Source organism: Dryobates pubescens, chromosome 19, assembly GCF_014839835.1.
Source record: "Dryobates pubescens isolate bDryPub1 chromosome 19, bDryPub1.pri, whole genome shotgun sequence".
NCBI lineage: Eukaryota > Metazoa > Chordata > Aves > Piciformes > Picidae > Dryobates > Dryobates pubescens.
Genome location: NC_071630.1, coordinates 15,008,670 through 15,032,980, shown reverse-complemented (window position 1 = coordinate 15,032,980; position 24,311 = coordinate 15,008,670). Strand labels below are relative to the sequence as shown.

Genomic DNA, 24,311 nt, shown 5'->3' with positions numbered 1-24,311 from the left:
CATCTTCATGTGGAATTTGTCTGGGTAGCTGCCATTCCCGCAAGACGACTTCAAATGAATCAGATGAATAACTGTTTTTCATATTACACAACATGATTCCAAATGCCCCAGCACAGACATGCTAGCCAGGTTCCAAGAATCAATCTCCAAATTGCACTGTCTCCTTCTGGAGCAAGCTACCAGTGGAGAAACTGAAAACAGGGCTTTTTGTAGCTATACTGAAGCTTCACAGTCGATTTTAAGCCTCTTAGACTGTATAATACTGAATGCAAGTTCCTGCTGAGGGCTATCGACTTCAGTGTGTGCCAAGCTGCAGGGAGCACCCTGTGCCATGCCTGCATGTGACAAAGTGCTTCCCTTCACCGGCAGTGTGACTCGGATCAGAGACCAGCTTCCTGGGACTTCCCATCAGCATCCTTTAAGATTGCCATCCAGCAGAAGGGATCTCTGCAGCCATGAAGTGAAATGCACCAGGAAACAGCATCATCTTCAAAACACACAAAGGGATTAGCACAGTCTGAAAACAGCAACATGCTGCCCTCTCCTCAGGGGTGGAGGCATGCTGCCTGCTGGGGCCTTGGGGATGGAGGGGCCCAGCCGGGTCAGGTGTGTGTGTAGTGCTCACCGTGTCAAAAGAGTTGCACATTCCTGCAGTGTGAATCCTAACCTGACTTCTCTCAAAGCACCTGCTCTCATGCTGCCACGGTGCTAGGTAATGTCTGAGTGGTGGAATGCAAGGGTATACCTTAAATACTTACTGCAGAGCAGTGGTGTTTTGGTGTAGGGTTGCATCAAGACTGCAGATTATTCACAGCCCCTGTATGTTACAGGAGCAGGCAGCATTCATTGCTGCAGCCATGCTTTGGCAGCTCTGGTGACCGATGTCCTGTGCATGCAGGGTCAGAGTACGAAGTGTAACTGTTGGTTATGTGATCCATATTGTCCCCAGCCTGCCCTGTGCTGCTGGCCCTTCTCACACCTACCTTCCAGAATTGCTCCAGTGTGTCAGAGTTCCATAAAAGCTCCTGGTGTATGGAACTGATGGGACACACTGTCAGTCTTCTTAAAGCATCCATGTGAGTGGCCCTTTATCCAAGCCTTTTCCTACATCTCTCCCAACTGCAAACACAAGAGAGATGAGTCAGAGAACCCATGATGATTTCCCTTGGCACTGTATAGAAGAGCTGCTCAGTGGGCACTATGGGCAGACTGTCGCAGCAGCTCCTGGAGGTGAGCTGCTTGGTGCTGTTCCTGTTGTCATTCAGGCAGTGCCTCTGCTTTGTCACATTAATCCTGCTCTGCTGCACACAGCTCTCTGCAGTGATCTAGCAATCACAAATCCTCCATCTTTGTATCATGCAGTGATTCCCCTACACCACTGTTTTCATACACCATACACTACAAAGAGAGGACAATACTGAGCTGTAATGAATGTTCCCCCAGCATTTCCCTTTCCTTTCTCTGTGAGATGACCCTGTTCAGTGGCAGAGCATGGTAATCAGATGAATATCACATTAGAAGCATGGTTTTAACAAGGGGAGCTCTGCCCAGTCTGCTTCCACATGGGAACCAAAAAGGCAGTGAGTGAAAGGGGCCCCTGCTCCCCTGTTTCTGCAGTTTGCAACCACAGTATCAGAATTATGGATTGCAACAATTTCCTATTCCTTTCTTTCATTCTGAATTAAAAACCATCTACTGAAGACCCTCACTTCAAAAACCAGCCAGGCACTTTCTAATACCAAGCAAAATGCCTGAAGAATAAATTGCTGCTATCAGAAATAAAGCATTTTAGTTCTGCCACAAGCAGAGAGATCTGTGTTTATAAGTCTCTCCAAAGGCAACTCCATCTTTCCTGCTTTCCTCTCATTTTCTTTTGATGCACAAAGCCTGCATACTGCAGTGCTGTGATTGGATTCAGCTTTGGAGCAGTGTAATTGTAAATATTCATTGGAATCCTGGCTAGTTTTCCCAAGTCTCTCTTAAAGGCTCTGCAGCTATACAAACAGCCGTGGCTCTGCATTAGCCTCACAGCCTGGAGGCTGCCTGTTTCTCCACAGCCCCAAAGCCTGCTCCTTTAGAGGCTGCATGGAGAGACAGCAGCCTTGCAGTCCATTTTAGTCAATGCTCTATTATTTTCTTTATTCCCTCTTTAACATCTGCATTGTAGAACTGGCCCCAGACCCAGGTGGCTGATAGGGTTCCTTCACCAGTGTCCACACAAGTAACACAGGTCATCGTCACTTACAGCTCCCACTGGCTGTGGTGGCTGTCTGTGTTTCTAGCCTTGTCTATCTGCTGATAGTGCTGAGATGTGTGCACCAGCTGCCCTGTGTCATGGTAAAAGATATATGGTATAAGGACTATGCCTGGGCACATTCCACCCTCCCACCAATAAACTAAGTGGGTGCTACTCAACAGGCAGCCACCAGGCTCTGTGGGTGGGTGATGCACTTCTCACTAGGAACTGCACTGTGGGTTACTGAGGAGAAGCAGATAGATCACCCACAGATATCCAAACTGTCCTACCTTTCCAGCTGATGGAGTTCCATGGCTGCACTCTGTAAGCAATATGCCAAAAGCAGTGGACTACGGCCACTGAGGAGCAGAGGTGAGACCTTCTCATCAGGCTCTAACCTCCATACTGCCTGCACAGCAAGACTACATGGCATCAAGCTGACCTTACTCTCCAGGTGGTCTGAGTGATAGCCATATCCTGCACATTTCATTTGCAAAGCAGCACATGTAAGAAACTACACACAGCTCGTCTACTGAGAATGGAAATTGAATCCAAACGTTCTGATAGCAAATCAGCCCTCCCATCTCTGCCTCATCTACTCTTATGTTTACCACCAAGGGCGGAACTGCAGTGCTGAGGCCAAAGCCTGAGGCACAGCAGCACATGTCATACAGATGGTGGTATCAGAGCCTTCATCACCCACTGGCATCCTTCAGGCCCTGCTTGTTCTTTCAGTATATGTTACAGCACATGTTCTGGCTACTGGGTAACCTGTGACCAGGTAGTGAGAAGGGTAAAAATCCAGCTTTCTTTCCACATGCCAGTTCCTGGGTACAGCTCAGCAAACAAGCACCTGCCAGTTCCAGCTGAAGCAGTGCAGATTGCTGGATGTGTGACTGAAGGGAGCAGCTCAGAGGCTGTCAGCTGTACACATATGGAGACTTCCAGCCCACAGCACTCAGAACAGAGAACACTGTTCACGAGAAGAGAGCTAAAGGAACATCACTAATGAGGAAGACAGGTAAGGAATTTACATGGAAAAACACTAGTATGTGCTCCCCAGCAAGCTGCTCCTGTGACCGAGCCTGCAGGACCACAGCAGTGAGATGGAAGAATGGTCCCACAAACCAGCGCTGCTGGAGATGTGACACCACCTGAAACACAAAGCTGGGACTAAGTCTTGTGGAGGTCAGGTGAACCACAGCAGGACATGAGCACACATCCTAGACTCAAATGCAGTCGCTTTGCTAGACAGGGGAATGGGCCTGGGTAATGACATGCTGACGTCACATCAGTACTGAAGGAGACTATGGTGGAACTCTGAAGAAGGCAGAGCTGGGTTTCAAGGTACAGGCAAGAACAGATTTAAGAAATGAGCAAGGCTGGCATGAATCTGAAGAGACTGATAGCCCATCTTCCAGTTCTGAGACAGAGGAACCTCCAAGCGCTCTGTCCTTAAAGATCTCCTATGATGCAGAAGCCTCAGGCCCCTGGCAGTCTGTTCAAGTGTTTTGTTCTCATCCCCATCAGAAAGCTGTTTCTAACCTGAATCTTTCCTGATGCAGGCTATGCCCACTAGTTCTTGTGTGTCCCCTCATGGACATGGAGAGCAGATGGCTTTGTTCCTCCTTCCAGCAGTTTCTTACATGCGGCTGGTGATGTGATTTTCCTCAGTCACACAGGAGGAAAAAACAAACAACAAAGAAAACCTGTCTGGTGGAACTCACTGCCACACAGAGACAGCAGCTATGAGTGCCCTGTGAGAACAAAGTGATGAGGCCTTCATAAAGGTAACAGTTCCCAGAGTCAAAACAGCTTTGCAGAGAGAAATGCCCTGTTCCAGCAGATCTAGATCTCCTTGGAGAAGCCACCAAATTGTCCCCTTTACATTCTTTCCCACCAGAAAGGCAGGCAACTGAAGGCTAGCTGCCTTTAGATGTGGTGAAGGAAACAGCCCTGGAGAAACTCCAACTGAAAGGAGCAAACATGGAAGGAAGACCATGTGGTCATGAGCAGGGGCTGGATGGTGAGACATGCCTGGTGGCTGGGTGATGGAAGGAGCTGTGGAAATCTACCCTCTCCTCTCCCAGGTACAGCACCCACAGCATAGCCCCATGACTGCTCTGGTTGCTCTCAGGGGAGGGAGTATGTCAGTGGACTCTCCAGCCTTTTCAAGCATCCAGGACCTCACACCTGGCCTGGAGCACCAGTAGGGTCCCTGGCATGAACATTCCTTTGGCTGCACAGCCCCAGTGCAGAGAAGCCTTTCTGGCACAAGCTGGAAGCACAGTCCTTCCCTTCCAGCTCCATTCTCCAAAGCAGTGAGAGCGGTGTTCTTCAGAGCTCCTGCAAGGATGATTTATCCAGGTCACGGTGAGGACAGCTGGCTAACTGAGGTTAACAGCTTTCTCGGTTTCATTTCAAAAAGACATTAGCATGGGGGCTGTATTAAACAACGATATGCCAGGTCCTGATTCATTCACCAGGAGGGCTCATGATCAGGTGGGGGACTCGGCTGACAGGCAGGGCTGTGCTGCTAGCCTTTCCTTAAAGGGCAGGACCATAACTCACACTCCCAGTGCTAAATTACACATGACACTCCTTGCAGAGGGCTTCTGGTATGTGCAGCCTGCTACAGGCATCTTGGGACTGCCAGCCATGGGAGCCCAAAGCCCCCAGAGCAGGAGATTTATCAGCAACTCTGTCTGGCTCAAAAAACAAGAAAATATTGGGGCCCTTCTGTCTGGAAGAAGGATGACGGAAAGGAAACATAACAGAGGTCTATTAAACACGAAGAGTCACAGGGAAGGTGACTGAGGAGTGACTGTTCATAGTCCTTTCCAATAAAACAACAGAAATTGTCAGGGGACAGGTTCAAAATAAACAAAAGGAGGTAGCTCTGCACCCCACACGTGGTTATACAGTGGAACTTGCTGCTAGAAGACACTGAGGAAACTGCTTGATATCTGAGTTGCAAAAACAGTTGGACATGTTACGGATGAAAATGCCTCAAGAGTTGTTAAACACAAAGACTCCTGCTTGGCCTCAGGAAGCTCCTTCATCACATGCAGAAGGTGGGTGAGCATATTGTGGCAGTCTCATGAGCTTCCTGTTTTTCCCAGAGGAAGAGAGCTCTTTCCCAGGCACTGGCACAAGCTGCTGCCACAGAGAGAGGTAGGTGGGATACTGTTCTGACCCAGAATAGTGTTGCATTTTATGAAACAGGGCATGATGTCCAGCACTTTAATTAGGAGTTTTTTAAGAGCAAGTTTAGAGCAAGGCTGATTTCACTGCTGCCTTCACGCTAAACCCAAGCAGCTAGGCTGAGATGAACTTGTTATTAGGAGGGATGGGAAGGGAGTAAGGCAGAGTAGCTGTAAGGAGAAACAGAAGTGTGATTCCTGCCCTGCCATGCTGTCCTTGCACAAATCAATACACAGTCAACTGCATACAAACACAGGACAAGACTCAGGTATGCACTGCCACGCTGTCAGGTTTGTTTGTCCTCCACATGCATGCACACAAAGGCACAGGAGCTTCCCACACCCAGCCGTCACCAGCCAGCGGTCGGGAAGCAGCTCGCTGTGTGCAGCGCAGCCCTCGCACTGCGTCTCTTTACACACACACACAGAACAATGGAACAGTATCCTGCTATTGTCCTTCAAATGCAACGAGCATAATCATTGCATCATATCCATATGTGATGCAATATAGATATTGTTCATATATGGTCATGCTCATATGAATGTATTCATCATCACTAAATTGAGGGAAACAAAATGGTTTCACCTGGACTAATAAGAGGAGATCCTCCCCTCGATTTTAAAACGCTGCCCTCTGAGCTGCTGCTCAGATGAACCAGCTGTACTGAGCTCATTCCTCTGTCCAGCATGCTGGTACCTGGTACTGCAGTAACCAAAATACCTGGTTTAAATATTCTCGGTGTTCTGGAAGACTAACTATCAAGGTATTAAAATAGACATCATGTTTCTAGCTTATGGGGTGCCAAAAGAGATTAGAAGTGGGTGCAATGGAAGACAGATACAGGTTGAGCAAGAAGCCTGCTATGTGCAGCAGCAGTGGCTGCAGAGATTTTCAGGACCAGGTCTCTTCACCTCTTCGCTATATGGATCTGAATGACAGCGTGTGGTCAAAATCTGCTCATGGCTACAGTAGCCCAAGTGGACACTGGGCACAGAAGCCTCTGGCTGGAGAGCCAGGGGAGTGGCACACTCTCCCAAACCAGATTAACATGCAGAAGGGATACGCTGTCTGAGCAAACAGTCTGACTCCTGCAGCTCCTGAAACACTGGGATTGTAGAGAGGAGATGTGGCAAGGCAGAGGCACACAGAGCTGACACAGAGTGGACTGGCACAAGTGCTGCCCAGAAGGCCTCTGCTCTGCAGAGCAATGAGGGAGCTCCCATCCTAATTGTATGCATGTCTTGGAGCGAACTGAAGATTTCACCCACAGCAGCACAGCTGAACAGATCCAAGCAAGCCTCATCTGCCTCACTACATGTCACTGCTACCACCAGCTAGGACAGCTCTGTCCTGGGAGGCACTGCCTCTGCCCACCACCCTGTTCACGTCTCTCCGAGCAGGTCAGCAGCAGGAGCAACACCCAGGACAGCTGTGCCTTACCGCAGTCACACCCTCAAATCAACAGCCAGCAGAGCTGTAGCTGTCTCCCCAGTTCCCTGGACTTTCCCCTCCTCTCTGGGAGTTGACGGACTCCGCTTTCGCATCTTTAGCCTTTCCTCATGCTGCCATGTAAATGAGAACAGTGGATGATCACTATGGCTGTGAACACATTAAATACAGTTCCCTTCCCAGCCTGGGCTGCCAAGCTCGAGTGGACTGGCACCTTTTCCTACCTGCTTCTGAGCCTCCTCCTGCAGCTGGTGGCTGGCCTCGGGGTCCTGGCTGAGCTGCTGGATCCGGCTGCATTTCTGCTCCAGTTCTGCCTGCCTCTGCCTCTGCTTGGTCTGCAGTTGATAGATCCTCTGCTCTTGAGCATCCAGCTATTGACCCGCCCAGGGAAAGAAAGAAAAAATGGAAAAAAAAATCAATTAATACTAAACGGCTTAACAAAACCCCGAACAGCACAGGCCTGATGCTGCTGGGGGTGGGGATTGGCGGGAGGAGACACCCCCCTGCACACATTAGCTGCAAAAACCTGATGTTCTGGGGACAGGAAGCCAATATGGTAGGTGTGATCTGACACGCACGCCCGCGGCAGCAGCGATATGTCCAACTCAGGGAAGGCAGAGACTCTGCCACACCAGGATAACTGCCTCCTCTGCTCACTGAGAGGGTGTCAGACTGTCTGGGTGAGGGAAGCAAAGAACAACTGAGCAAACCCAAAGTTATTCTAACTAATAACAAAATAGCTAGCTCCTGATCTGGCTATTGTTTGGGCTCTGTGCTCCTCCACCCTGCACTATGGACCCCTTTAGTCATTCCCCCTGTGCCTGCTGGCCACAGAGCAAAGAGAAAGGGAGCTCTGGCACACTGCATCTTGGTCATCCACCCCACTTGTCCTGCCCAAACAGGAGTAGGTGTTGAGGGGTCAGTGTTTTCACATCTTGGCGGTAAGAAGTTTACACAGGGAAGGAACAGAATGGACCGTGAATGTCAACCAAGGAGCAATTAGCATGACAAGACTGAAGTATTGATCTGCTGGAGCTTATGGTGCTGCAGCAGTCCTGGGTGGAGCACATCCTTGGCCACTCAACCCATGCCTTGCAATGAAAGTCTCAGGGATGCTGCCTTGGCTTCTTCCAACAGCCAAGAGGAGCCACAGCCCTTGGGTGCAAAAATGTGAGGCAGGGGCAAAGACCCTGCACAGCTCCTGCCCTGCTCATGACACAGAGGTCAAGAAGTGGTCTACTTGGTCTTTTAAACTCAGCATTAAATCCTCTGCACTGCTGGCCAGGGGCTGTGCAGTGCTTTGCCGTAACCAAGGGTCCTAAATGCAGTAAAAAGTGATCACTGCAGGCGAGAGCAGAATGCTGCTTTACCTGCTGAGGAGTGATGGCAGCAGCCCTGTGCCATGGGGCAAAGGCTCTCCAGGGCTTCTTGCTATCACTAACCAAGTAATGTGCATGGGACAGACTGCAGACATCTCACTGAGACTGGATCAGAGGAGTTCCTGTGGTGCTGTACAGAGGTGTGGGGACAAGACAGGACATACAAAGACAGATTTCTAGAAGAGCTCTGGTGTATTTTTCTCCCCTGTCAGCAGGTCCTATATATCTCTTCCTAGAAGTGGGAAGAGCAGAATCCTGAGAGCTCTCAGGCACCGAACCATTCAGGATTCTGGTCTCAGACCTGTGTGCGTGGCTCTCCCAAGAATGGCATCTCCCAGAGACTTCTCCCCTGCAGGCATGTGTCCACCTGTCCTGGCAGTGCTGGTACCCCAGCTGCCTGGGCCCACTGGCTGCCCATGTTCCACAGAACTGAGCATGGCTGAGCCCTGTCAGTGGCACTGTGGACACCCTGCAACACAGGCAGCAACTGAAGGGCCTAATTAATGCTCCCTGTCTGTCTTACTAAACCTAGAGAGATTTTTGATATTAATTAAATGCTGATTAGTAAAACATATTTACTGAAGACTATCACCCAGCTGTCAACATTCAATAAATACATTAATAATCAATTTGCATGTAATAAACATAAAATGACATTAATGTCTACATTAAAGATGTATTGGAGACACTGTGAGGAGCAGAGTGACCTGCACTCCTCCAAGCTGTGTTCTGTACACAGCCCATTCCAACAGGTTCGAGCTGGCCAGCAGAATGCCACCAAAAGGAAGAAGCCATTTAAATTCAGGGTGGATCTGAGTGTGGGCACATCTGCTGGCACACCTGCACACTGTGATAGGCAAGACCCCCTCTGTGCTGAGCCAGGAGCTCCCCATACAGTGTCAGATCTCTGCTGCCTTTGTCTTTATGGAGCTTTTCATTCCTCCTCCTTGCTTTTCAGTTTCCCACTCTCCCAACATAAGGAATGTGGCCCTGGAATACACCTGGATGGAGGCTGTGGAGGAGCTCCTGGATGGTGAGGGACTGGCTCTGTGTGGCAGCTGGGCCTGCCTGGGTATTCTGGCAGCCAATGCTGCGTGCTCTGATGAGCAAAGGATGTGCTTGGGTGTTGGGCAGGGGACAGCCAGACTCCAGCACGGCACTTGCTCTCCCAGCAGTGACAGCTGGCTTCCATCACAGTGTGAGCAGGGGTCGAATCGAGTACTGGAGATGCTCTGCAGCTCCTTGCTTTGCCTTGGAACAACCTTATCTGTGGCTTCCTAAGCTGGGAGGAATCCCCGAGCCTCCTGCCTGGTGGTTTCTCGCCATGTTCGCCAGAGAACAGAACAAGCACTAGGGCGTGGAGGACATTTCATGCACCACCTCATTCAGCCTGGCACAGACAAAATACGTCCCCCTCCTTCTCTGCTGTCTGCAGCTGCCGGGCTGTGGCCAAGCTATCAAGCTCCACACTGTGACCCTCAGGCCTTATCTCCTGGACTGTGGTGCCACCTTGCTCTCACAGGCACAGCATCTCCACAGCAGTCCTTGGCTGCCTCTGCCCATGGGCAGAGGCCGATGGACAGCCAGGGGAATTCCTGGCAGCTAGGAAAACAGCAAAGCCAGACATTGGTTGTGGCTGGAGTCTGGACACACACCAGCTGTCTGCCATGCAGAGATGAAGAACAAAGAGACAACGAAGTAGTGAAGCATCTAGGGAGTGCTTGTTCTTCCTATCTGAGAGGTCAAGCAGCAGCAACATTTAAGACGCATGGAAGCACTTTGCCCAGCCGGCCCCGGGAGCCTGCTGCCACCTGCCAGCACTATACCCAAGAGCACAGCAAACCCCAAGATAGCCACTGCTTGCCTAGGACAGCCACAGCACAGGTCCACATTGTGAGGGCTGGCAGCCACAGAACACTCTTCCCTTCCTGCAGCCCCATGACCCCAGTGCCCACCCTGCAGCACTGGGCTGTGGAGGGGAAGCAGAGGGGCGGCCCTCACCTACAGCCCCCCAGCTTGGGGGTGGCGTTGTGCAGCTGTAGGGCAGGCACAGCACACCTGGGAGGGCTGCACATCGGTACAGCTGGCTTCCAGCTCCCATGCCAGGTAGCTCCAGGGGAGGCCCAGGGCCCTTGGTGGAAGGGTGGGCATCCACCAGCAGGCACCAGGCTGGATAGCTTCCGAGGCATCGGACTCTCAAAGCTTTATCCAAAGGGATAATCTGGGATGCATCAGAGATGGGGAGGTACTGATGCCTCCTCAGCATGCAGGATAAACACCCCTTCCCCCAACCACCAGGCAGGTGAGTGGGTTTTGGAGGCAGAATAATTCTGTGATTTTCAATGCAATGAGGCTCCCCAGCAGCTCCTCAGCCACAGAAACCTCTGTGACAACAGGAGATGTCATATGGCTTCACGAAGCAGCGGCTGCCTTTGGGGCTGAGCTATCTGAGAGGATGTATCCTGCTCAAAGCAGCACTGCCTGTCTGAGCTCGCCTCTGTCCCCTGTGTGCCATTCAGGGACAAGCCCACCTTTCCTTCATCCCCACACAGACCCACGAAGCGATTTGCTTGCAACAGGGAAGAAGGTGGCATGTTTAGGGTGAACATCCCCCACCCCCACCCCTTCTCCTCTCATTTAAGTGGAATCAATTGTGCCATTTCTGCTTTGCTTTTCAAAAGCAATTACTTTCATGTCATTTCTACAGACATTCACGGAGAGCAAGAGAGTGAGGGCTTGATTATCCCCCCTCCTATCCCCATCCTCTGGCTTCCGCAGTGGCGGTGAAGTATTAAATTAAATGAGGTGTCTATGGAGCGGCGATGGTTTCAGGTCAGAGGCGCTATGGAAAGCTGTATGCTGCACTGCTCCTGTATATGTAAATGGATATATTAAAACCACTGATGTCAACTTGCAGCACTCATCTCCTCTGCTCTTGGGTGATCAAAGCTGATTGCAGAGGCAATTACTGCAAAGGAAAAGAAAATCACGGCCTCCTGCTCATCCCTGAGCTACCGGAGTTTAATTGCTTAGTGTAGCTGAAACTGCCTCTCCATCTCCCTGGTGTACACACACATATGTGGGAGCACTGCACGCCACGAAACGCAGACCAGAATGGACATTTCTGAGGAGAGCAGTGAGAAGCACCCCAAGTAGGGGAAGACCACAACATGAAAAATAATGGTGCTTAAAAATGGATGAAACCACTACAGCAGGCAGGGCTGTATCTTTGCAAGCCGCTGGATCGATAACACAGGCATAAAATCAGGGCAGCATAATGCACATCTGTAAGACATCTTTACTCCCTGGTCCTAGATTCACAGTAAGACATCTTCAGTCTTTTACAGGCTGCAGCTAATCAGGCTCCCAAACCCTTATGACACACATAAGAATTGTGACCCCTGTTTTACAGCTGAAATGACTTGAAAGAAAGGTATCGGTGCCTGCCCTGAGAAGCCCTGACTCCTCACCCTGTTCTTGCCTTTGTATTTCACCTGCACTTCCACATCAGTGCCAGCAAAGGCAGAGGACATTGTAAGGTAAGCACAGCACTCAACAAAGCTGTCCAGCTGCACCACGGGTGGTGCTGGTCAGACATCAAATGTGGGTACCGACTTCACAGGATGGTCACCCAAACAGCTTCTCTTGGAGAAGCACGAAGAAATGGCTCAAACCAGGTGGATCCATACATGCCCTCCTACCTGCCTTCCTACACCCACTTTTTCTGTAGGCTGCATATACCAGGATCTGTTCCCTGTGTGGGCATGCTGTGCTAGGAGTGTGCTGGTTGATATGGCATGCTGGTTGGCATGGTGTGCTGGCCAGTGTGTGATGCCGGCCAACATGGCACACCAGCCGACACTGTGTGGTGGCTGTGGGCATGTGTTCTCTGCATGAGCATCAGGAAGCATGGTCTGCAGCAGTGCTATACAAAAATGTAAGACATAAGATCTGTCACTGAGGTGGTACAAGGGGGCAAGGATATCAAAAAAAGGCCTTTCTACCCAAGGCAGGGACACATTTTGGAAGAAATACCTTCCAGGAGGATCAGCCATCACTTTCAACCTCTTTCTGAGCCAGTGGGTTGGGACCTGAGCAGCATGAACAGGTCCTGCCCAAGCACATGGTGCCTGCTCTGAGATTATGTATCAGCAGGCTTCTTGTCCCCCCAGTATTGCTAGAAATGCTGGTGCAGTACAATTCCTGGCATTGTACTGACAGCTAACAGACTCAAAGCAGGCCTAGATATTCTCCAGGTAAAACCCAGCACACCATCAGCTGCCTCAGGGTCAGGCTGGTGAACACTTGAGCCATGTAGCCCTTCTAGCAGCTCACAGGTCACACACACAAGGACATTCTGGGTTGTTATCAGGAACAAATCTTGCCCACGTGCTGTGTCCACAGTGGGGAAGAGGAGAGGATTAGGACATGTCAGTAAGCTCAAATCAGTAAACATGTTAGAGCTCTGCCTTGTGCCAGAGTAGGTGCTGACAGCCACGCTGCTGGTGTGCATCTGCAGAAATGTTGTGCTGGCCTGGCCGTGTGGAGGGGTTTTGTGCAGCTATAGTGGACTGAATTGCTGCAGCACCTGATCAAACAGTAAGGCAGCATCTTAGGAGAAGTCTTGCTCTCCTCACAGCCAACATGACACTTGCTGGAGGACAAAAACAGGGCCCACAGCTCTGGGGTGACTGGCAGGCTGTGTGGAAGGAACCAACAGCTTGAGCAAGGTGAAATGCAACTCTCTTCTGTAGGAAGGGAAGAGACTTGGTTGGGGGGGAGCACAAGCTGAGAGAGATGGAGACTGGGCAATCTGAAGGAGGAAAGCCTGCCTGCTCCTGCAGCACAGCAGCTCCTCTCCCTTCCCTTTGGCAGTATGGAGCAGGCATTGCCATCATGGCGGGGTGCCAGGGCAGCACCTTGGAGCAGGACCTGCAGGGTGCCACCCCAGAGACACCCAAGTGCGAGGTCTGTCCCCCATGGGCCAAAGTGCCTAAGAAACCTGCAATGGAGGGAGGTGCCACCAGCTGCGACCTGGGCCACAGCACTGCAGACAGTGCTGTGTTACAAGGACTAACCTAAGGGAAGGGCACAGGCAGCCTTGAGACACCTGATGCTTTGCTGTGCCTTAAGCTGCTGGAAGCCACCACCATGGAAGTGGTGTCACCACTCACACACAGCAATGCAGGCCCAAGAGTCTGTTTTCTGCTGTAATCTAATTCTCTCAAATGGCTGCCACTCTCCTCCCAGGCTGGGCTGGGCTGAGTGGCTCTCTCTGAAAGCTGTCCTCACCTGATGCCTGGGGAATGAAAGCCAGACCCAGAGAAAAACAAACACTGCAATGCCTGGCCAGAGCAAAACCAGCAGCAACTCCCTCCTGAAGGCAGATAAAGGGAAACACCTCATGATGAGCAGAGTTCTGCCATCCTATGACTGCATTTGGGAACCACGAGCCAGGCCCCAAACCGCAAATGTTTACAAAATTCTAAGTGCCAAGTTACTTTTTCTTCTGAATTTTTGACCCTTGAGGGTTTCACTTTTGCACTTTTCTCCTGAAGCACTGGAAAGTGAAGTAGATATTTTTTTTAAACAACAAACAAAGCCTGCGACTCTGTTCTTTCTGCTTGATTCTACAACAGGAGCTTCAAAAAACTCACAGAAAATCATGAAACCCAGCAGTAAATCCTGTGATCTGCTCAGGCTGCAGGAGCACTGGGAGCCTTGGGCAGCACCTGCCCCCCACGCTGCCCGTTGGGCTCTGCCGCACCTTCTCCTCCCTTCCTTCTGAATCTGTATTTTCAGCCCAAGGATGCAATTCTTTTTTTTTTTTTTATGAGCTGCCTGTCTCTTTTTGTTTAGCTGAGAGTGCTCAGAGCCCCTCCCCCACCTTCTTTTCCACTGCTGCTGCTGGTTTTATTCAATTCAACACTTGAGGGAACTGCAGATGAAATGTCTCTGAATCTAAATTGCCAGCGATAGATCTAACAGCCCTTTTCCCTCTCCCCCTTCCCAAACTCCCCTCAGACACAATCTCAAGCACATTGTCTCTGCCTCCCTTGGTTTCAGCTGCACAATCCCAGCACCAGCACAAGAACCCTGCACAAAGCTCACCCAGCCCTTTGCAGCAGTGCAGGCAGGAGCTGGCACCTGCCCAGGAGGAAGGTGCTGTGCTCAGGTACCTGCACAGGCACGTCACATTCTGCTTATGTGCCCTACATGGGGCACCACAGACCATCACAACACATGGATTTTGCAGAGCACAGGCCCTCCCTATGCTCTCCTGGGTCTGCTGTATGCAAACAACCCATGCCCTGAGCCTTAGCTGCTGTAGCCAGTCTTGGTGGTGCACAGACACCCCTACTGCAGCCAGACCCACCATATCTGCAGGGGCAGCTGGCAGAGCAGCCACTCAGGACACATTACCTGAAAGGCACCAGACAGAGCCTGGGGGAGCAAATCCTGATTGCATTGCTGCAGTGACACTGAAAGGCATGCCTGGGAGCTGTGGGTCCTGAGCCTACAGCAAAGGGAAAGGAGATCACTCAGTTTGAGCAGGGAATCCCACTGGCATTGGCCTGAGGAGAAGGGAAACATGCTTTTTCTTTGGGTGGGAAACACTGGAGAACTCTCTATTGATAGCATCTCTCTGCTCAAACATTCACATGCTTAGCACACAGTGCATGATATCACATAGGCAAATGGCATGGAAAAGGATGGAAAATGATGGGAAAGGCACACACTCTTTGTTAAGAGAGGAATCCAGTGCAGTTCGTGCTATAGGACTGCATGTTTCTCCAGTAAGCAGAGCACATCTGCCCCTCCTGCATCCCAGCACTGAGCCCTAAGGACAGCTACGGAGCAGAGCGATGCTTGAGACAGCTCTGTCCTTCAGCTCAACTTAGTGCTTTGGGAATGCACTGCAGCATGGGGGAAAATGGGAATTCACCACGTGATTGTTCATGCTCTCTGGAGAAACTTCGATTAACTCTCCCAATTCTTGGCTAAGCTTTGTCTTTCCACAGGACAAACCCTTGACCTTAGAGCATAGAAAATGGCCAAAAGGGAAAACAACAAGGCAAAGAGGAAAGAGGGTTAACAGCTGGGCAACACAGAGGAATCAAAAGCTTGAGGGAGTCACTACACATGGGAAGAGACTGATGCAGCAGTCTGGCCAAACAACTCCCTTCACAGGGCTCGGACTCATGGCCAGATCTGTGGTTCCCCTTTGTGCTGGCCTTTGCTGCTGCTCCATGAGCAGGATGATCATGTTTCCATGATGCTCCTAAACCTGCTCCTTAGCTGACAATGGGGAGGGCTGGGCAGCAGCACCTTCCCTTTCTCTGCAGGGGTACAGAAGCACCAAGATCGCCCATGACTGTGTGACAAAGGGAGGCTGTGGGGTCACATAGTCAGCAAGTGCTCAGAAGAGAGATTCAAGATGTTTTGCTATTTTAAACCATGCCAGGAGGACAGGTTGAGCAGAGAAGACTGGAGAGAGCAGCTGTCCTTTCCTTTGCAGACAAGCACAGGCCTGGGTACCACACCAGCCAGGGACTGGCATGCTTCATAGTGTTCATAACACCTACAGGGCTCTTCCTGGGCATATCTAACCCCTTCTCCAGCACTTGAAACCAGGTTGGGTACAGAACCACAGTTAAGCCACACGACCACAGCTGAGCCACACAAACACAGAGATAACTGCATCACCTTTGGTGCTGGGGAAATTAAATGCTTTTTGCCCTTAGGCTGCAGAGAAAAACATTAAAATGTATGCAGAATATTACTGAAACAATAAATATTTTTTTCTTCTGAGCACAGAGACAGAAAGTGAAACATTAACTACAGGAGGTATGAAACACTTCACTAATCTCAGAAGCCTGCTAATTCTGAAACCTAAAGGCACCAGCTAAAAAATGCCAACTTGGCAATTTCAGTATTATTTTATGTAAAGGACTAGCTGGCACATCTATTCCACAACTGTAAACAACACCCATTTCCACTCAGGTATTGAAAAAAATACAAATAATGAACTGACCTCTGTCCTGCTCCCCAAGTCCTTCAGTCCTCTCTGAAATTCATTGTAATGCACAGATGGTCAGTATAAAAATCTCCCTCATAATGAAAGCATATGTTGAGAACAAAAGCAAATAAATGGGGTATAAAAATAAACAAACCAAGAGGCATCATGCTGACTGCATTATAGGTTTTCATATTTAATTAAAAGAAAATCTGCCTTTGGGTATCTGTCATGAGAACAGTCCTACTGCGGAACCCAAGGCCTGGATGGGGTCTGGAATAGAGCTCCTAGCTGCTGCCTCTGTGCTCCCAGATGGGGCTGGATCATACAGCTGGTCCCAGGGCTGCTGTTGCCAGGCCTAGGTGAGGAGCAGTGCCTGCTGTGAGGGGCTGTGGTGTCTCTGAGGCTCTGCAAATGCCTGAAGCAGGTTGTATGTGGCACATGCCAGAGTGGCTCAGAGCAGCATCATCATCCTGGACACCAGCAGTGGGGTGAAGGACCCTCAGTGAGGTCAGGGGACTGCAGAGCACAGCCCTGCCATGGGGCACATGTATTCCACAACTGTGTGTTACATGGGGAAAGTGAGGCTCAGAAAGGTTCCAGAGACTCGCAAAACACCACACTGGGTCTTGGCATAGCCTCATACAATGGCTGGCTCCTGTTCTAGAGGGTCTGTGACGCTACACCGTCCTTTCACAAACCCTCTCATCCCTCCACCTGGTAATCCTCCTCCTGCTTCTCTCCTGGACCTTTCTGGGAGAGTTGGCAGCTTCTACTGAGCTTCAGAAGGAAAGACCCAACAAAAGTGTTGTCACTGCCTGGAACAGCAGGGCTGGGAGGCACGTAGGCAGCACTGCCCAGTGCTGAGAAGAGAGGTTTGTGGAGGGCAGGATCTGCAGGAACTTCAGCAAAGTGGGTCTGAGACACACATGAAAAGGCAGGAGGCAGCAGAGTGAGGGAGGAAACGGCACATCTCATTTGGCTGGTACAGAGCTCCTTCTGGATCCCACAAATTAGCAGTTCCTAGTATTAAATGTTGTGTAATTAGACTTTCAGTGTATGCAGTAGATTGGATAAGAGATGGGGAGAGCCAGGGGATAAACCTCCATCCTGGGTCCAGTTGGCTCACAGCTTGCCCCTCGGCACATCTGTTCAGACCTCCACAGAAATCTGTCTCAGTATCTGCAACGAGAGCTCACCCCTCACAGGAGATTTTCTGCAGTAGGGCTGCCATGGATCCAGGCATTTTTACAGCTGTCAGGAGGAATAATCAGACAGCCCTGCCTGGTGTGAAGTGCTAGGAGGGGAATTGCTGGGGAGATGCTGCATGCGTGAAAAGGAGCGGAAAAAGGATCACAAGGCAATGTCTGCATACCACCAAGACACAATCCCTCTGGTAGATCTCTGAATTCCCTCCTCAATGGAAAATTCAGGGCTTTGTGATGAAACAAGAAATCTGCAAGTAGGCATCTCAGAACATAGAAATCTTCCTGCCTGATGCTCCTGCATCCTGACTCACTCTTTGAGGGGTGTAGACACGTTCCTCCCACCACTCATTTCCTCTCACTGCAGCATCCCTCATCTCAAACCAACACATCAGGTGATGACAAATGAAATACAGTTTACTGGGTGCACTCTGATGTGACAGGCAGAGGGTCTGGTTTTCAGCAGCAATGGATCTCTGCAGCTCCCATAAGCATCAACCGCTGAGGAAGCGGTACAAGTGTGACTGCACTCTTTACTGACATGCACTTGCACTCCCATGTAAGTGAGGGAAACCCTGGAATAAGAAGATGTAAGACAAAGAGGAACACAGCATGTCAGGACGCTAACTGTCTGACATGGAGGCAGCGTTCCTGGGACTCCTGTGGTTTCCAGCAAGCACTTCTCTGGCACTTGACTCACTGTTTCAGAGGCCTTTAAAGAGGTTTCATGATGAAAACTCAACTGAACAAGACCCTGAGCAACCTTATCTAAATGAGATGAGTCCTGCTTTGAGCAGGAGGTTGGACAGCAGACCTCGTGAAGTCCCTTCCGACCTCCAGTATTCTGTGATTCTCTGATGCTAATTCTTAATTCATGCTAAATAACACAATTGAACGGGCTTAACAAAGACTTGGTGTAATGCCAGACAGGATTTAAAACCTCATAAACTGGAGAAATGAGCTTGGAGAATAAAGTAAAATACAACAGAGATGAGTGCAAGGTCTACACAGGCAGGAATCACTGCTGCACCTACAGAGCATCAGCAATTGTGAGACAAGAGCTTGCTGAGATGGGCCTCTACCACTGTGGACCCACACAAATGGAAGCTGCCAAATGGCTAGGTAAAGAACATCCATGAAAAAGGCCTCCACATACCAGCTGTTTTTCATCTATTTCCTGATGCCATTCTGTCCATAAGACAGAATATCTCCACTGAAGCATATCTCCACTGTGACCTTGTCTGCTCTACTGGCCGCCTGTGTGGCTGCAGGCAAGTCATTCTGTACCCTTGTGTGGCGAAACTGCAAGCAGGAACTTCACTGGAAAACCTTCAAGAAAACTGTTATCAATCTATCTCGAGATTTCCTGAGGAAACAAATTCCCCAGCTCTTCTCCAAGGAAACATTTGAGACACATGCATGAGGAAAGTGGAAGTTTTTCATACACATGGCTGTATCATCCCTGTGGTTCATGGCAGTGCCTGCAAAGTCAGCTAATTATGTGCCCTGGAGACCAAGGACGTGCAGGAAAAAACACAGGTGACGACTGTGGCTTTTGAAGTTGGTGCCAGTGGTTTGCTGTATGGAAAACTGAGGCATCCCTGCCAGTATTGAGGGCCCCATGGCACCCTGATAAATTAATACACGACATTTATAAACACTGTTGTGAAATACACAAGAGTGCTTTGTCTGTATGCTGCAGACACGATGCAGAGCCCCACTTCACCCACTTCCAAGGCTGCAGCTTTGGCAAGAAAACAAAACTCAGCTCAAGCCTCCTGGCCAAACTCAATGAGCTATGTCCCCCAAAATGCCCACCACATCCCAGACGCTTCTGATTCAGCACAAGTCCTCAAGAAAACAGCTTTTCTGACAGGACAGGGTACCTGAATGCTCCTTCGAACCCCTGCTCCTGTATCCAAGAGAAATTGCTTGTCTTGAGCATGGCTTGCTGTTGAGATAACATGGCTCAAACTACAGAAAACAGATGGGACCTGCAGACTGTAAGCGCAGACCACAAGAAAAAAGCTTCAGGGTAGCACAACATAGAAAATACAAGACACTGGTCTTACTGGGGCTACTTGAGGCATAGGAAGTTCCATATAAACATGAGGAAAAAATTTTTTCACTGTAAGGGTGGAAGAACACTGGAACAGGCTGCCCAGGGGGGTTGTGGAGTCTCCCTCTCTGGAGATATTCAAAACCCATCTGCTTTCCTCTGTGATCCTGCTCTGGCAGCAGGGTTGGACAGGATGATCTTTTGAGGTCCTTTCCAACCCCTAACATTCTGTGATTCTGTGAAAATGCTCTGCCAAAAGGTCAGCCAAGCAGAGTCCTAGGATGGGTGGCTCAGCACTGTGGTCAGTGCCCCTCACTGCACCCAGAGCTGCAGCATGTCCCAAGGAAGGGGCAGAAGCAGGTTCCATCAGCAACAGCCAGGCAGGCTCTGGGCTGGCAGCAGACCCCTGCTCCATGCCCCAGGCTGGGCTCTGTGTGGCCAAGCTCCAAAGAGCTCTGGATGACAGCAAGGCTTCATGGCACAGGGTGCTCCCCAGAACCTCCCCAGGCATTGCCTGCAAGGGGAGGTTGTGAGGTAAGATGAGAAACTATCACACAGATAGAAGCAGAGATAGGAGCAAAATCTTAACCTCGCTCTGCAAATTGTAACAGCTTTGTCAAAATAAAAGTCAGAGCTAAATGCCCCCACTGTACACCTTCCTGCTCTGAAAAGCCTTCAAGCACAGACATTTTCTCCTAGCTGCAAACTCTGCAGATGTTAGGGAGAGGCTCAAGCATACTCTCTGCACAACAGCACCCCCACACAAACACGATACTGGGAAGGGGAAATTTTCATCATGCAAAGCAGCGAGGTCACACGATGCATCCAGGCGGCTCTTGGAAAGGCTCAGTCTCTCCAGATATTACAGAGGAAAGCTCAGAATTGCTCCTGGGTCATTAGGCTTTGCCTGAGGGCTTTTCCTCTGCTATTAACCACAAACAAGGTTCAGGTTCTTGTTACTCGGTTCCATGCATGCAATGCAAAAAGGTGAAGGGGAAGGTTTACCAAGAGTCATTTGTAAATACGCTGAGACAATTCAGACACGTTTTAAAACCCCATCAGACATCCTGTGTAGTAAGCCACCTCAAACAAGAACATGGAGGAAGCTCTGTCAATACAGCAACATCTTTTTCAGCAGAGAGATTTTACATCAACATTGGCAGAGTCTGTGCATAAATTACACACAGCAGAACGCACCGTGCAATTCCCTTCCCTCTAGGCACTGACACTGTGTTCCCCTGCAGCCTGCCTGTTCCTCCCAGCTTTATGACCCAAATGAGATGAGCTCTCACTGTTTTTTTCCTCGTTACATTTTGATATTTCAAAGCATGGCCTGTTTCTCACTCCCATCTCCCTGCTCCACATTATTAATGAATTGGAAAGCAGACATCATTAGTTTTTGGAGACCATTTCTTTTAAAATTTACAGAACCCTTCATCTGAATCCCCAGAGCCAGTCTGCTGTTCTCATCTTGGAATCTTATTAGCATCATATCTCCTGGATCCTGCCATGCAAACTGCATTGCTATGCACTTTCTAGCACTTGACCCTTTTGCGGACGGAATTAATTTCCTCTTTGAAGACAGAGCAGCAGGCTGTTGTGCTTGTTAAGGAAAGAAAACTCAAGCTAGAAGACAGGAAACAAGCAGAGGATATTCTCAGCTAAATATAGGCCACCGTAAGATTTTATACAGGCAGGATGAGAAAGAGAAAGATTGGTCAAAAGAAATAACAGATGGATGACGTTTTATTACCAGGAGCATCCTCCATGGGAGCACACAAACAAACCGACTGACAACGCTCATGGGAAGCGGCTGGTTTATGGCACGCTCCTGCTCAGCAGCCTTGTCTTTGTCTGCAAGCCTCTGCATCCTCCACCTGTTTCTGTACCCAAAATACCCTTAGACTTTCGTTATAGAATTAAATGTGAATAATGCAAAGTACCAAAATTTGCTTGCTGCTTGGGGCAGTGAAGAGGTGCCCGAGCTGCGTGTGAAGTGCGTAAAAAAATCATGGCCCTGGTGAAAACAGGCCTTTCTCTAAAAGAATATAATGCCTAGCATCCCCTGTACACTCGTGCCAGTACTACTGTCCCTTCAGAAGGTGCAACACTCCTAACACGGTGTCAGCTAGGAAATGTAAAGTGTTGTTGCTCAGTTGGGCTTTTTTTTTGTTCCACAGGACTACTACAACTGAAGAACTTTCCTTATCTCCATTGATTTTTCAGTTTTGATTCTGCTGTCTAGTTTTGGCAGCAATCTATACTGACTGCTGCAGAGGAAATTCCTTAGGATGAAGGCTTTGTCTCTTCCATTAAGCTCATCAGGAATATGTTAACAAAAAACTTCAGAAGTTTAAAGTAACTTCTTGTAAAAGTACAAAGCCAAAGAGCACAAAATAGCAGTGCAAAGCTTAAACTTTCTCCACTGGCAAAACTACCAGACTGCAGCTCTTTCCAGCACACCAGAGCATGTCAGAGAAACTAAGAACCATACTCAGCAAACCCAGTCACCCTTCCTTCCCCTTTCTATCCTACCATAGCCTGTAACATCAGTCTTCCCAGGGAAGCCAAGTTCCCAGGCACAGATTCCTCAGAAAGAGATCAGAAAGTGCTCTGTGGTGTGTAGAAACCCCAGACATTGTTTTTAACAGGCTATTGTGCTTGTAATATTGGGTGAGAAAGCATCATGTCCATCATGTTATCCTTTACTGTGTCTTCCAAAAGAGCAAGAGGAGAACTGCCTGAGAACTGTGACTCACTCTTTTCTTCTTGTTCACCATTCACCTTCTGAAAATGTGGGGGAAGTTCGTACAGAATTCATCAGGCAAATGGTGCTAGCAGCAGCAGCACAAGTGCCAGACACAGACTGGCAGAAAGCTTATGAATAGCACGATGAATGATCTATAGCAAAAGCCATGGGCAAGAGCTAGCCATTAGTCTGGGGCTTAGTAATGCACTCCTCAAGTACATTACTCACCAATCCATCAGGCAACCTGCTGAAGAACTGAGAGATTCCAGCACTTTTAAATCTGTAACGCAATGGCTGGCAGCCTGCACTACATGCCCTAGGTTACAAGGGCATGGAGGAAGACAATTCATTTTGTGTCATAGCCAGTATTTCTTCTTCTCCTTTTCTGTGTGTACTTAAGAAATGGACCTTCTATTATCCGCAGATTAATAGCCAGGAGAATGCTCTGGTGTCTCAGTTAACATTTACTACTGAGGAAGGCTTTCACAGAATGCCAAACCCTTGCAGTTTTCATTAGCTGGACTAAGTAAGGGATCATGCACGAGAACAGATGTGATTTCTTCATTTAACAAGAGTGCCTGCAGTAGAACTGTTTTAGAAAAACACTACAAGACACTATTAGAACACTGGAGAGGACAGAATCAAGGTTGCTGGCATAATTTGATTCCCTCTGTATAAGCATATGATCTGGACTCCAGTACATGATCCTGTATTGTCCTGGACTTCCTTGTTCACAGGGTGGATAATGTGCAAATGGAAGGTAACCAGTCACTATTTCCTTCTTTTTCACAGCTTAGTGTGTGGCTCCAACTTCCATTTAGAGCATACTTTTCAAACCTCACACAGAACATTGTTATTAATCCCCTTCTGGGAATTTCTGTGACACTCATCATTATCTGAATTCTGCAGGAGCATTACCTAATCTCAGCACCCCTGTGAGGAATAAGTTTTATTATCTGCACAAACAGAAGCTGAGAGAGATTCAAGCACCAGATGTGTCCTCTAATTTTAGGTGCTTGATTTGAGGTGTCTAGTTCTGATTTGTGAAGCACTTAACAACTTTATAGCATTTAATATGTTTCAAGCAAAACTGTGAGTGCTCAGCAGTTCTACAAAGAAACACCTTTGTGTTCCAACCTGAAAACTTTGGAGATAAGGACAATTAGAGCTGTCTGTGAGGGTCCTGGCTTGTCCACTGCCTCTAGTCACATAAACCCACAGCTGTACCTGCCACTAAATCAATTCCCCACCGAGACAATTCCCAAGCCACTGCCCGTCATTCTTTCAGCACTCCTAGGTTTCCAAAACAGCAATGTGAGGAATCCCACAGAGACCAATCCTACCTTTGCTGCACGTTGATCCACTCACAGAGCAGTAACCGCAATCAGTCCATCATCAAAGCTGAGGCATATGAAGGGAGGCTGAGCTGGAGTGCACCATCATGCCAGGTTCTGTGGTTTGGGAATGCAGCCAGGCTGTAGGACCATGGGCGTGCATGGGGTCAGAGCACAAGCAGATGGGCTAGAGGAGAGTCCCAGGCACTGCAGGGTGAGAAATGTCCACGCTAAGGCTGATTCTGAAGGCAAGGTGCAGCACATCATTGCTACAATACTTCTGGCAAGAATACTGAAATCCTTTCATTGAAGCACAGAGGCTTTTACACTTTTCGAGGCAACATCTGTAAGGTTTCCCCCTAATTTTGAACAAGTTATGCATTTTTTATCTTAAAATAATTGTTGTCAAACCCATTTTTTCCCCAGAAATACTAAAAAAAAAAAGTCATGCCCAGACAAAAATTAATGTAAAAATTGCAGGTTTAAAGTGGGTAAAAAAATGGCAAGCAACCAAAGAGCAAATCTAATGGAAAATGAAAATATTACCTTTATGTGATGAGTTAATATTTGCAAGGAAATTAAACACAAGAACTTCAAACATTAAAATTTAAATAGTAAATTAACTTTGAATACATCTTTCTGGGCACCCAACTGCTCCCTGTTCTCCTCTCTAAGCCTT

General features: G+C 49.0%; 1 long non-coding RNA gene across 1 annotated transcript; it reads right to left on the bottom strand.

The window, feature by feature from the left end:
- Window positions 1-935: 935 nt before the first annotated feature.
- On the bottom strand, window positions 936-23,731 carry LOC128898148 (uncharacterized). Its single transcript, XR_008462727.1, has 3 exons — window positions 23,642-23,731; window positions 7,114-7,260; window positions 936-1,119 (listed from the first exon to the last, which is right to left on the bottom strand). It is a non-coding gene; the product is annotated as an uncharacterized LOC128898148 (long non-coding RNA).
- Window positions 23,732-24,311: the final 580 nt, after the last annotated feature.